This window comes from Eutrema salsugineum, unplaced genomic scaffold (genome assembly GCF_000478725.1).
Source record: "Eutrema salsugineum unplaced genomic scaffold, Eutsalg1_0 scaffold_8, whole genome shotgun sequence".
Lineage (NCBI taxonomy): Eukaryota > Viridiplantae > Streptophyta > Magnoliopsida > Brassicales > Brassicaceae > Eutrema > Eutrema salsugineum.
The window spans coordinates 3,172,060-3,187,735 of NW_006256414.1; the positions used below are offsets into that span (position 1 = coordinate 3,172,060).

Below are 15,676 nucleotides of genomic sequence, written 5' to 3' on the forward strand. Positions count from 1 at the left end.
ACATCCCAAACCCAGCCCAATTAGAGGAGGCCCAGCAAATCCAGGCCCACTCCAGAAACCCTAATATAAATAGGGAATTAGGAGTTAATGAGCCTCATTTTGCCTCTAATTACCCTAGCCCCCAAAGAAAAGAAAGTGAGAGAGAGAAGGAGAAGCTGCACGCCGTCGCCGAGGACGAGAGCCGCCGCCGCCGCCGCCGCTTGCCGAGAGAAGAAGGAGCACTCGCCTGCCTCCACCTTCTCAGAAGTTGCTTGATTCTTTTGCCTCTTCTAGTTCTCCTTAATCTCAGATCTGCTTTTAGGCCAAGGTGAGGATTAGATCTAGGTCTTTCTTCTTATCCCTTTATCTTCTTCTGTTGTGTTGAGTCTAGATCTGGTGGGACAGGTCTGTCTTCTTGTGCATCTAGGCAGATCCATATATATATATATATATAACTAATAAGATCTAGGATCTCATTAGAGGAAGAACCAGCATGATTGATTGATAACCCTGTTGATTGGTTAGTGATTGGTAGAAGTCCTAAAGGTCATAGTCTGTTTCTGGTATAGTGATGTGCCGAATGCAGGCTTGTTTGCTGGGTTATGTGCCGTCTGTGTGACCGTGGCAATAATCCGTTCATCCGGTGGAGTGATGACCCACGGGGCTGTCCATGTGGCATGCCGGGATTGGTCTGTCCGTGTGACAGGGTCTCTTTCTGTGTGACAGGGCGTCTGTCTGTGTGACAGGGTGAGATGTCGACCTGTGTCCGAGTGACAAGGTGGTTTGGCCTATTGAGAGGCGGGATCGCAGACATCACTGCTTGTTAGTTGCTTGTGCACTTGTAGAGTGCTTGTTTGGTTTCATTAGATTTATTCTTAATATGTTGGTGGAAATAAATGAATAAGGCGGGAGCCTGGTTTGGTTCTCACAAATTATTCACCCCTCTCTCTCTAAATTCCGATGTGCAGGTGAATGTGATTGTGATTGTGAATGTGATGATGTTTGGGAAGAACTAGACGAGTAATTCTAGTGTGGTGTGCCTTCAGAAATAGAGGAAGTTTTATTGTTTTCAAGAACTATTTCATATTTCTTCTTAAGACAATGTTTCTATTTTATTTCAGATTTCATAAGTTATTTCATTTCTATGGTAAGACTTGGATTTGGGTTTGGATTTGAATAAAGAACAACAAGTTATTTGGAATTGATTTAGTTTAAGTTAGTTAATATCCCGGTTTATTCTGGTTTCCTTTGGAACCAGGAATGGGGTGTTATAATAACTCTATTTTTAAAGTAATTCCATTTTTTTAATAGTAACTCTATTTTGGAGAGAAATATGAAGTAGGTTTAGAGAGAATTTTCTTCAAACTCTATTTTGGAATGAAATTTGGAGTAGAGTAGGAGATGTCTAAGAGAACTGATTACCCCATCAAATGAACGCAAGAAACGATTCTCGGTATCTTCGTCCTCCATTCAAGCTCAGTTTTTTGTTCTCGAGGAATCAATCTTATTACAAACTGGCCAACTCATGAGAAACTTGTAGCATTTAAGGGTAGCTTTCTCAGCTTTGGACAGAGATCAGCTACTATGTGCTTCAGAAATGGAAAGGCAAGAGGACTCCCGTAGATACTCTACAGCTTAGGCAAATTCCTAAATGTTATAAATTTTAGTTTCTGAAATGGTCTTATACCTGTAAGATTGTTACTTTTTTTTTTACAATGTCTTCCAGTCTTCTTGAATTTTCAATCTGTAGGTAGACAAGATATATTGACTAGATTTTGTTGAAAAATGTCAATCTCTAAAACATTGCTGCAGTTCGCCAACCTTCAATCGCCCAATAATTGCTCTAAATCCAACTCCGCAGATATGATTATGGTTAGAACTTGTGGATTCTCCAAGAGCTGAAGCTCCTTCAATAAGCTAGCATCTCCATGAAAATTAGAATATTATAGTTTCAAAATTCTTTAACTTGATACTTTTGATATCCCATTGATACTAGAAAGTCTCTATGTAACAATCAAATTCAGCTGACTTCGCTTTTTAATATCTTGGTAGCCAACATGGAGTTGCTCTATACTGTATACGACAAGTCAAGATACTGCAAGGATGCCAACTCTGATAGCTTTTTCATAAAGCGGATGAATTTACCTGAGAGATTTTTCAAATTGTCACTCTGGAGGAACATAGTTGTATAAGTTCAGAGCACTTGGAAATGCAAGTTATCTCTTTAATCGTATTCTTCATTAAAGACATCCTTCTCACAGCTTTCCAATGCTTGACTTTTGGTATTTCATGTAGTCCAACATAACCCTTATTCTTCGCTCTTTTAAAAACTTGGCATTCTCCAATGAATCCCTAGATCACGTACTCTATCAATTTTTCTTTATCTATTCGAACATCTTCTGGAAACAGAGCACAATAAAAGAAACATGACTTGATACGTTCATCCACCAAGCAATTGTAGCTGTACTGGACATTTTGCTAATGTTGAGCAAACATGACTTTATCTATAGAGGAAACATGACTTTATCTATAGTGTTTTTGGTCAATAGGTGGAATGCATTTAGCTAATGACGATGAAAGAGAGAGAGATTGTGTTAGATTTCATTCCTCTTTGCTTTGTAATTTCTCCCATAGTTTCAAAGTCGTCGACTTGATGCAACCATGTTTTTATAAAGATGATTAATCCCCAGTTTCGGAGTATTTTAATCACATTAGATGCCACTATGTTTTAAAAGACAAAGCTCAAATTCGTTGACTTGAGCTTTTCAAGAACGATTTGAAACGTGTGGCTGATGTCCCAGAAAGAAATGCACCTGATTTCAGAATGGCCTCCAGAAACCTGCACCATACCAAGTAAAATCAAAACAAATTAAAGTCAGATAATAAAAAATTAAAAGAGGAATGCTTCTGGGGGACAACTCCTAAGCAGCATTGCTCTTAGATTTAGAAGGTTCAAGAAGAGATTATTTCTGTACCAGCAAAACTTGGCATATTCTGAGGCTTAAGGAGGATATAAAACGTTGGTTGAAAGCTGTGTGGTTCAAGAGAGCCACTCCAAAGCATGCTTTCACCTTTTGGACGGCAAACTAAGACAGGTTACCACTGAAAACAAAGCTTGTGAGCTGGGGAATTAATATCTCTCCAACATGCTGCCTTTGTGACATGGAGGAAGAGACTAGAGACCATTTGTTTCTACACTGTCCATTTTCTGAAGCAGTTTTGACCATGGGGATTCGGTGACTCGGATTTTTTTGGAGTCTCATTCTCTAATTGGCAGTCCATGATCAACTGGATGCTTCAACGAACACCAAGACTCTCCTCTACTTACTTGTTATGGGGTGAACGAAACCAGATAATACATGATGGTCCTCTATCTTCTGAAAACCATCTCTTCGATTAGTTGGATAGACTGATTAGAGACACATTGTTGGCACACAATCCCAGCGTAACTATAGGGGTCTTCTATCTCTTTGGTTTAAGAACCACTAGTTCTTCAAGCTCGATTGTAATTCTACTAAAATGATCTGTTTCCAAGCCTTTTTCCTTTTTTAGGCTTTTGAAACAGTGGCTGAGAGATTTATAGAATAGTAGCGGATTAAGCAAGAATATAGAGAGATTTAGGTGAGATTAATGAAAAACTAAAGAAAAGAAGAGAGAATCAAGAGATTTAGAGAGAAAGAAATGTATTCTCATTTTCTTAGATCTATAGAAAGCTGCTACATTGTGTTTAAGTAGGAAGACAAAGAAAACTCTAACACATATGAGTATACTAAATACCTTATAAAGTTTTATAAAGTTTTATAAAATCTTATAAAGTCTTATAAAGTCTTTTAAAGTTTTCTAATTGGATTCCCACCAGAAAAGCTGAGAATGATCCATCTTGTTTAACAGTGGCTAATGTAATATACAATATAATTCAAATTTTATTAAAAAAAATATAAGTTGCTTCTTTTGTGGGCAAAAAACAGGTCATACAAAAGCTCGTCGTTAGTCTTTACAAGTTTCAGAGGACAGTAATATATAAAATCATCAAATAATATCGAAAACCCATAGAAATACACAAAAGCGTGTGTTCAAGAGGAAAGAATTGTACAAGAATAATCTATAACATGTTGCATCTAATTGTGTCGATGTTACATGGGATCTTCTTCGTCCATCTACTATAGTCATAACAGGATGTTAAAGCAAGACTTAAAGATGATGGATCCGAGTCTGAAGTTACAGAAACGTGGATTAAGCAATAAATTGGAGATGATGAAAATAAGTTATGCCCAAAGTAGCTTATGATGTGGAAGTGGGTTTTGTTTTTTTTTGCGAATCCTAAAAGATTATTGTGTTGTGCTGATTCTACGTTAGTCTTAGAAGAATGGAGTGTGTAAAATAGAGAAAATTTTATAAAAGAAGTAACGTTCATATGTAGAAAAGCAAGCTTTTGAATGAATAATGGCTTGGTTTATTTTTCTGTTGAAAGAAAAAAAAAATTATTTAATATTTCAAAACGAGTGTAAAAGTGAAATACTTTCTCGCGATAGAAAAAGTATTTCACTTTCTCGCGACAGAAAAAATATTTCACTTTCTCGCGACAGAAAAAGTATTCCACTTTCACTGCTGGTGATCTAAATGACGATCCCAAATAAACAAATAATATTAGAAATTTATCTATACACTATTATTTGCGAAGTTAAAAATTTTAGGTATTGTCCCCACAACAATTGTTCTACGTGGCATTAATGAAAAAATATTATTTATTGTTTTAATTTGTTTTAATAGATCGATCATTAATCTTACGTGTAAAAACTTGTGACTTGGCTTTTTTCTTCGATAATGGGCTACAGAGTTTGTTCATGGGCCAGCGATTTTTTTTTTCACTCATAGCCACCGATTCTGGTAATAGGGCACCGACGTCGAAACCCTAAACTCTAAAGAATATATCCTACTATATATACATGTATTATCTACATATATTTTTACATACAACAACTGTCTTCAAGGTCTAGCAATTTTTACAAAACTCGTCCACCTCTTTACACGAATACATCTTTTGTATATCCCAATCTAGTTTAAAATATATCGTTTATTTAGTTGGTTGTTCTTCCATGCTAACTTTTGAATCGTTTTGTTCTGATCGAGATTCTTTTATGCTAACCAGTCAAATATCTATGTTTTTTTTCTATCGTGTTCTATATTATTATGCATCACAACTATTTTATTTTTTAATCCCTGTTTTACTCTCTATGCGATTGGTCATCGAGATATCATATTTGTGTTCTTTCTTTTGCTTTGTAATTCTATATATAAAATTCGATGCTTCAGTATTAGATATTCATGTTTCTCTTTATTAAATTTTTCTTATGGTTATATTGAGTTATTATTCGTAAATATAGATTGACCTGAGCTTCTTTATTGTTTTCATTGAACCTAGAGTTTATCGTGCAAACTATAGGTGATTGGTTCAAACTTTTGCAATCATATCTTCAAATGAATCTAACAGGTAATTGTAAATAAATCATTAGTACTTTTTTTTGTCAACAACTTATTAGAACTTCCAATTTTCTTAATTGATATTCGTAAACTCTATAATTTATTATTTTGATATTCTTAAAAGGATCAAAACCATAGAAATGAGTTTTTTTTTTGTGTGTATAATTCATGTTTTAGTTTAGGTTTGTATTAATTTTTCTGGTAACATATTGTGAATGAATGTTATTTATTGTTTGATTGTTTGATTGTTCTTTGTTTCTCCTTGGGTTCTACTATACATTTTCTTTATATTGTTGTTTATGTTTATTTTTATTTCTAAATATAATTTTATGGTTTTTGTGGTAGCTTTTGTGGACATGTAAAAAAAAAAAAAGGAGTAACCATTTCAGATTAATTTTGGTTTCATAGTTTACTAAAGATATGTAACATGAACAAAACGTCTATTGTTTTATAAAATTCCCATTGTTTTCTACCCAAAGGCAATTATGTTGGTTCTGGAAAAAATGTTTTATAGTTTTGCTTTTTACCCAACACATTCTTTTATCAGAAAAACATTAAATCACTCTCAAGATTAAACTTATCAGGCATTAAAGCAATATTTTTGTTGGTAAGTCGATGAATGAGAATGTGATGTCTCATAACTTCAAAGAGCAAAGGAAAAATAAGTGACAACGAGACTAGATTCGGTGTGAGTAGAATCTTTACGCATGTTAAGTATTTGTTGATATACAGCAATCATATTGAGAACAGAGTGCAAACCAATTGCAAATTGCACCATCCAATTGGTGTTAAATTATATTATGGTTAATCCCTGACCCATTTCTTAGTTTCATCATTAATTAATGAATCATCAGTTTTTTTTAACCCCTGATGAGAGATAAAATCAGCTGAAGGAAGGAAAGTCACCAATACAGAGGAAGAAGAATATTTGCTATAAAATATTCAGGTCTTAATTTTCATCATCCTTGTAATTTGTTTCAGCTTGCTAAAACTACTTTTTTAGTGTTGCAGACTTCATCGGAATACCTAATAAATTGATGATTCTCTGATACCAGAATCTAAGAAATATACTCACACGTGATAAACTGAAATTTTTGTGAATTGCAGAATGAACATACTCACACGTTGCATTTCTTATATGTTTTGATGTGAAACAAGTAATTCTTCTGTCATATAGCTTTGTTGCTTTAAAATTAATCAGTCTGCTATTACCAGTTACTTTTAAATCAGAATTTCATAACGTAATGTGGTAGCATAATCCAAATTTGTTGATTTAAGTAGGATATCCCGAATAGGAAATGTTGTAGTTCGTGTATGGCATACTTCAAATCTTAGAATATGTTTTGGCTTGAGTCTTCAAGATGTGCTAGATAGTTATCAACTTATCATCTTGAGGAAATGAACTTAAAGAATTATATAAGAGATATACTCATAATTCATATATACTATAATCCATTTTATTGCCAATTTTTTTTTTTGAGTTAGAACCTATAAAACTTAAAAACATATATCATGGTAGAATCAAGTGTCATCTCACTAAGACTTATTATGCTCATATATGGTTCTATTGATTTTAAAAAAAAAATAATAATTAAACATACGAATTAACCAAAATATAGTTTTAAAAGTTTTAAGGTCTGCTATGTTTTTTTAAAGTGTTAGAGCATTTTCATCCCTTAAATCTATTAGAGGTTCTTAAACATATTTTAATATTAAATTTGTCAAATATTTTAATATTAAATTTTAAACTGCTTATCCTAATCAATTAAAACACGACACCTAGCTAAGAGATTCATTAAAATCGATCCTTATTTAAGAATCACAATAACCAGTCCTTAAAATTAAATGCATTTTTCAATTAATTTTAAACCCACTTTTCCTCTAATATCCCCATAGGATATCACCGAAGAGGTAGGTGGTCTTACTTTGCTAAGCTTCAAATTGTATTGTCTTCACTCTTCAGTATAAGACTAATGAACATTTAGTTTACAATTTTGAATTTTCTAAATGGAGTAGGCCGAGATCAGGCCCAGGCTATAACCGCTTCTTACAGGCTATTGATGCAATCAAATGTTACAAATTGCAAACGGCTATTTGCTTTGTGTTAGCATTGGTCCATTGAATTTTCAATTTTTTTTTAATAACTTATATTGAGTCATATGGAAATGGACAACACTCAGTTTAATAATAGATGTCCGGTATCGGTTCTTATCAGCACCGCTGCTTTGTATGTAGTCGCCGTCTGCAAGAATCATTCTGAGAAATGCTAGACAAAAGTGAGAAAGACGATTTCGTAAAAGAAAGAAGATTGAGTTTTGCCAGAAACTACTCTACAAGATTGTTATAGTTTCTGGACACGCAGCTAATTCAAACGACGAACCAATGTTCAAGACCGGTGGGCGGTGAATTGCGAATTTGTTTTTGGCTGAAGATTTGTTCTTGGGTTCTTGTTTTAATGTTCTTAATGTGGTGAAGCCATTAGGAAAGGAATGTGAAAACTCTTAAAATTAAGAAGACTCTTTCCATGTCTTCTTAAGTGAAGTTGTCTCTAGTTATTGCCCCAAATCAGAAAGCCACTAGACATAGTTTAGGATTAGATGGAAGTCACAGCATCTTCAGATTTAAATTAGAGAGTCTGAAAAACAGGATCTTCATGATTCAGCAAAATCATATAACTTTTCATCTTGATTCCTCCTGTTAACAACACATACACACTGCAAGATGAAATAGAAAAAGCTACAGGTAGAGAAATTTCATTTTGGATAGTGAGGAATCAAAATACACAGTAAATTCAGAGGCATCACATGCTTTTATGATATATCCTTTCACGTAAAAGCATAAAAAAACTGTTGATTATATAAATACATGTAGCTTGAGAAGGAAGCAATCCGCCTTAACTTATTACATAGAAAAATGAAAAAGAAAATCCAATTTAAAAACACAACACACTGCAGAGATGTATGAGACTGCATAGGAAAAACAATAATACAATCCAAATGAAGAACACATCATACTTTGAGAAGAAAGAGAAAGCAGAAGAAGAAGCGTGGATTCTGGTTTATCACAGTGAGGAATTCCAATCCAAATTGAGGGATGGTTAGTCCTAATAACTCAGTACTATAAGAAAAAAATAAATAAACAAAGTTAGTGAATATTCAGAAAAATACATTTCACCTAAAACTGCTAGGAATATCCAGCAAATTCTGCCTCACCATTTAATATCTTAATAAGAAGCTGAACCAATTTTCAACAGTTTCTATTAAATATTTGTATATATTCCTTCATTAACGAATGTGAAAGGAAAAGAAGAAGAAAGAAAATACTGTTTGTGATTTAGTAGTCATTTGAAGAGTTCAATGCACATATGTATTTAAACTTTTGAAATTATGACCCCTCGTAAATATCCAACAAACACAGGTCTGATGATTTTCGAGATAATTTTCTAATTTTGTGACCCAATTTGTGTTTTGTTGGGTATCAATGTATCATGATGCAAATGGATCATATCAGACTAAAAAAAAAACGATCACACCTCATTCTAACCTTGAGCAAACATGAAAGAAACTGAAGTAAGATAAAATAATTTATTCAAGCGGAAGAGAATAAGAGAAATGATTACCCCAGCGAATAAAAGGCAGGAAACGATGTTTAGTATCTTCATTCTCCCATTCCAGCTCAGTTTTCTGTTCTCGAGGATACATATTTATTTTAAACCCGCCAAGTCGTGGGACACTTGTAGCATCAAAGGGAAGCTTTCTCAGCTTTGGACAATCATATACTCCTATGTGCCGCAATGATGGAAAGGGGAGAGGACTCCAGTAGATACTCTCCAGCTCTGGCAGATTTCTCAGGACTAAGTGTTCTAGTTTCTGAAATGGTGTAGTACCTGTAAGATTGGTTGCTTTCTCTTTGTTTATGATTTCTTCTAGTTCTCCTTCGAAAATTTCTAGCCGAGTCAGATTTGGAGAAAACAGTAGCCAAGTCAGATCCTTAATGCCATGACAGCGAAACATTGTCACGACGGAGAGGTTGGTAAAGCATGAGCTTCCTCTGCATTTAATATATGTATCAATCGCCGACACATGACTACTCACATGGAGCTCACGAAGATTCTCCATACTCAACAGCGATGACATATTGAATGGCTTTTCCTCAAATCCCACAATACCCAGATAATTGATGCAGTTAGCCAACTCGGTAGAGATCGTTATATATGCTTCAAACCCAACTCGGTAGAGATCGTTATCTGTAGAACTTGTAGATGCTCCAAGAGCTGCAGCTCCTTCAACAAGCTAACATCTCCATGAACTTTAGAATATCTTAGTTTCAAAATTCTTAAACTCGACAGCTTTGATATCCCACTGATACTACAAAGACTCTTTGTAAAAGTCAAATCCAGATGAATTAGCTTTTTCAACTCTTGGAAACCAACTGGCAGTTGCTTTATACTTGTGCCCGACAAGTTAAGATACTGCAAGGAGGCCAGCTTCGATATCTGCCGATATCGATATTACGTGATAGATCCAAAACAACTAGCTTTTGCATAGAGCCGATGAATTCACCCGAGAGATTCTTCAAATGAGTATTACGGAGGAGCAGAGTTGTAAGTTCAGAACACTTGGAACCACAGGTTATCTTTTTAAGCTCATTCTTCATCAAAGACATCCTTCTCACAGCTCTCCAATCCTTGACTTTTGGCATTTCGTGTAATCCGACTCCTGCTTGAACCAAAAAAGTCTCTTTCTGTTTCCCAAAGTCGGATGCAATCCATAGAGCCATTTCGCGAACCACGTCATGCATCACAACACCTCTTCTACTATTAGACTGTTCTGTCAGTAAATTTGCGCGGATAAGGGTACCAAGTACCTCATAACCCTTATTCACTGCCCTTTTATAAGATTGGTCTTCCTTGATGAATCCTTCGCATATCCAGTACTCTATCAATTCTTCTTTATCTTCAGGAAACAGAGCACAATAGAGGAAACACGACTTGATATGTTCACCCGCCAAGCTATCGTAGCTGAACTTCAGAATTGGCAGACCTTTTTTGCATGCTCGACAATGGCAGGATCTCTACTTAATGTGTAGTCTCCTACCTTGCTTTTGAACAATTCCCATGCTTCTTCTTGTCCCAAACAGTCGACTTTCATCGGCTCATGATCTCCCATCCGCCCACATACTTCCCGAGTGGTGAATGCTACTTTGCATCCATTTTCTCTGGTGGGAAACGGAACTCCGATAGCTTCTAAATCCACTTTCTCCCATATATCATCTAGCATCAAAACAAATCTCTTCCCTTTTAAAACTCTGTGTATATCGATTGCCTTGTCACTTTCACTTTTGTTCGTTCCGCCAAGGTTTAGCTTTTGTGCAATATCTTCTTGAAGCTTTGAAATAGTTGCACCTTGAGACACCACGACCCAGATCACAACATCAAATCTACCAGCCATTTCAGTGAACTTATTGTGGATATTCTTGAAAAGGGTAGTCTTGCCTACACCTCCCATACCGTGCAAACCAATGATTCCAACTCCATCTTCCATAAGGCGCTTCCATGCCTCTCCCAGCATTGTTTCCTGACCGATCGTAGGCCCAGTAGGCCTTTCTTCTACTACAGATCTCAAAACCGGCTCAGTAACCTCTTTAAAATTACCCTCCGATTTGAGTTTCTTAACCTCTTTCAGCAACAAGAATACCTTTTTCCCATATTTGTAGCTCGAACATACACTTTTTGAACATAAACCACAGAGACACAACTTCTTAAGCTCAACAGGACTAGTACTAAGCAGATCATTGAACCGTGTATCGATGCTCTCGACACGTGTTAGCCATACCTTGACAGCTTCAAGCCTTTGTTGATGTTGTGCCTCCTCTCTCGCTACTTTGTTCTTCACCTCAGCTTCAATTGCCTTGAGATCATCCATTTCCCTCTTCAGAGCCCTGAGATTCTCCTTGAGGTTTCGAATATAACCTTTACCACATAAGAGTCTAAAGATACGATTGAGATCATCACCAGTAAGTTGGATAGGATTACAACTCCCCATGTCGATAGAAAGAGAGAAAACTTTGAGTAAGCAACAAACGCAAGCTAAAGATGAAGAAGTATTTTTTTTTTTTTTTTTTTTTTTGATGAAGAAGTATTTAATGTGAAAAGCATTTTACAAGTGACGAAGGCATATATGATTTGTTATCTGTCGGTCCTCTTTGGGTTCTAATTTCCACAACTACCACATATGCATCGACTGATACGATTCACATGAAAAATGAAAAGCCACACAATTTCTCTATGGTGATGGAAAGAGAATATTTCTGAAGCTGAAGAAGTTTTTTATGTCAAAGAAATCATTGGAGATAAGAGCATGTGCAATGGGAGAAACCCTCATGGGTCTCTATCCCTTTTTTTTTTTATTAATATTATAAATTGCTTTATAAGTAGAAACTCTATGGAGAGACTTTGTAATTTTTGAGGGTCCAATAGGAGAAACTCGAATCTATAATATTATTTACGAAGTCAAAAATTTTATGTGTCATCACCACAACGATTGCCCTACGTGGCATTAATAAAAAAATATTATATGTCATTTTAATTCGTTTTGATAGGTCTATCATTAATCCTACATGTAAAAACCGGTGACATGGATTTTCCTTCGATAATATAACGGCCCATGGGCCAGAGATTTTAACAACCGTCATAACCATAAAAACCTAAACTCTAGCGTATTCTTCTTTTTAGAGCTGGAATTATCATCCAAAATCCGCTCCAAAAAAATCGGATATCTGAAAGGGTCGGATCCGGATCCAGATAGTAAAATTTCATGTTTGTCAAAACTGGATACGGATCCAGATAGTTAAATTATAAGGTCCAAATATCAGTATCCGAATCTCTAACCTCTAAATATATTTGAAAATTATATTTTATTAATAATTTTATAATATAATTAAGATTATTATATATAAAAATAATTTAAATTAAAATTAAAATATCTTTTCATAATAAAAAGTTAATTGTTTTACAAAATATTAAATAAAAATTTAATTTTATCATTATTTTAATATTTATATTTTAAATATTTTTTGGATTCGGATCTGGATTCGGATATCCGCGGATATCTTAATATTTAGACGAATATCCGCAGTCCGGATATCCGAACATCCCAGGTACAGATCTGGATAATTAAAAATCGGATCCAGATATCACAAAATTACCCGGATATCCACTTCGTGCTGGGGCTACTTCCTCTTATATATATTCTTTCTTAATCTCTCGGTATTCTTTTGGATTTTGCTCTGTTTTTGATTTTGCTCTGTTTTTTTTCTTTATTTAGATGTTCAGCTTTAATCTTATGTCAATATAAATTGATTTTCTAATTTTGGTTTCCACTCTTTATGTTCTTTTCGTCACTTTAATTAATCTTTTCTTTTGGGCTATACACATTATGATCATGTTTTCGTATGTCCTATTTATTATAATTATTAACATATGCTTTTTGTTGTTCTGTTCTCTTAGACTTCATCCCCCAAAGTTCTTCAAGATCTTACATGTAATAATAAACGTTTGTTTCCTTCAGGTCACTGATTCCAGCTTTTGCAATCATATCTTTAAATGGATCCAAAAGGTAATTGCAAATAATCATTAAAATCTCTTTTTAGTTTTAGATGGTTTTTTGCCTTTCGTATTTAACAATTTTTTTAATCCTTTTTAACATTAGCAATTTAATCAGTTTTAAAATTTTGAAAACAAAATTGTTTAGCCGATTAACTCTTTTAATTAGCTTTTCCTTTTACATGTTTTTTCTCTTTTTCTTTTTTAAAAATTTCTTTTTTTCCTTGCTTTTTTAACACTTTAAATAGTATATTTCATATGATTTTGAGACTTCGCAAAGTTATAGAAGTAATTGTTATTTCTGTTTCTTGTTTGCTCATAAAGGAAAAAATGGTAATTTTTTCATATCCTTTTATGTTACTTTTTTCTTAATATTGAATTAAGGATTTATTTTTGTATTTTGGTTATGATATCTCGTGGAATGATGAACTTGGATTTAGATTATTATATTACTTATAGATTGATATAGTCATTGTCACTTATCCCCCAATATATGAATATTAATATTGGCTTTAATTTTTTTGTATAATAGTTTTCACCAATCAAATTAAATTGATTTGAATTGGTCAGGTTTTGTTACTTGTGTGACATACTTTTGATGCAAGAATTTCCACAACAAAATATCCAGGTTGAAATATATTAACCATTACAAAAAATAAATAATATTAAATAGTTAGATTGTAATTTTATATATTAAAAATAATAAGCCAGAACAAAGGCACATCTATTCATATATGCGATTTCCATAATTTTGGATTCCATATATTTATCAAAATTTTAATATATCTGGATCAGAAAAATATTAAATTAAAACAAACAAGTGACAACAAAATATGAATATTGTAAATGATTTTTTTTTTAATTATAGATGTTATCATTAAAAAAAAAGACAATTCTCAAAAATGGTCCAAAAAACTAAATCTTCTCAAAAAGAGCCATTTCTTTTCACAGGGCCAAATATAGCATTCATTAAAACAAAACAAAAAAAAAACACGATTAATTTTAATTCTATTTCCTCCTCTATGAAAATCACAAATCTCACAAAAACTTTCATTGATCGCCTCACGACTTCCACTGTTGTCAGAATTTCATCTGGAATTTGACGGAATCATCGTCGGAGTTAGCAAATCTTCACTCTGATAATCGAGCTAATCCCAACTTTGTCTCCTTCAAACAATTTTTCATTTTCTTTGAAACCTTAATCGATATCTCAAATTTGGGAAAAAATGGGGGTTTCGGAAAAAAATAGGGGGTTTTAAAAACTTTTGTGATCAACCTATAGGTTTTCGGCAAAAATCTGTTTTCTTGAATCCTAAATCGTTTTGAAACCGTTTTCAAACTGCAGATCGTCAGAAATTCAAAACCCATGCCTGAATTTTCAACGGGAATGCCTCCCTAATATTCAGGAATGATTCATATTGGTTTAAGAATGTATTCATGAATCATTAGACCTTCAGGAATACCTTTAAAATGTTTATGTATTTGTTGTTTTATATACCTACAACAAGTCTCAATAGTTTGTTTTAATCTTTGTATTATCTATTATTTTGACAGTTTTAACTATACATGTTTACATGTATAAACATGGACAAGCTTTCCGTGAGAAGTTTATTAAGATAATTTTAGGAAGCCTTTCCTAAAATATTAAGAGACCTTATTGAATTTTCAATTCAGGAAGGCTTTCCTAATTTTCAGGAAGAAATTCGTAATAGTTTAAGAAGATCTTTCTTAATAATAAACCTTCAATGATCACGTTTTAAATTTCTCTTATAGATTTTGAATGTATAAAATGTTAATGTATTTGTTGTTTAACAAACATTTTCTCTTGATTTGATCGGGTCTAAGACATTTTGTGATGAATAAAGTTGATTGAATACCATTAAGTAGCAAGTAGGTTTGCATTGCAATGCTTTTGAAGAGTATGCTGTATCAAACCAAAAATAAGTTGTTTACATTTTAATTTCAGACCAAACTACAGATTTTAAACTTTTGGAATCCATGTCTGAATTTTCAATTAGAGAATGCCTCCATAAATATTCAGGAAGGATTCATAATAATGTAGGAATGTCTTCATGAATCATATATCTTTCAAAAAACAATTAAAAAAAACAATAAGCAAGTGATCTATATATTTTGTGACGACGTTGAAGCCAAAATTGAAAACCCTGAAAATTTACTGATAAAAGAATGTGTCGATATTGTTAAAGAGATAGTAAAAGAATTCTATGGTGATTCATACATATCAGAGAGAGATCCAAAGTTTTTTTAAGATAAAGCAATTCTCAGCCCGAGAAATGTAAATGTGGGATTCATAAACGAATACATGTTGTCGAAAATGCAAGGTGAACATATTTAACGCTTTATAAATATATATATGATCTTACACTTGAGCTTCATATCGTTATTTTAAGTTATACTTAGTGAACTTTGTTTAAATTTTTTCTAGGTGATGAACATACATATTTTAGCTCGGACAGTATTGATATTTCTGATAAGGGTAAGATTGACGAAAAAGTCTACACCCAGGAAGATCTTAATAGTATTAAGATCTCATGATTACCGAATCATGAATTAAAATTAAAAATATGAACATCTATTATGTTGGTTTGGAAT

The 15,676-nt window shown here is 33.4% G+C and overlaps 1 pseudogene; it reads right to left on the reverse strand.

The window, feature by feature from the left end:
• Positions 1-8,586: 8,586 nt before the first annotated feature.
• Positions 8,587-11,743, reverse strand: LOC18009729 (annotated as a pseudogene).
• Positions 11,744-15,676: the final 3,933 nt, after the last annotated feature.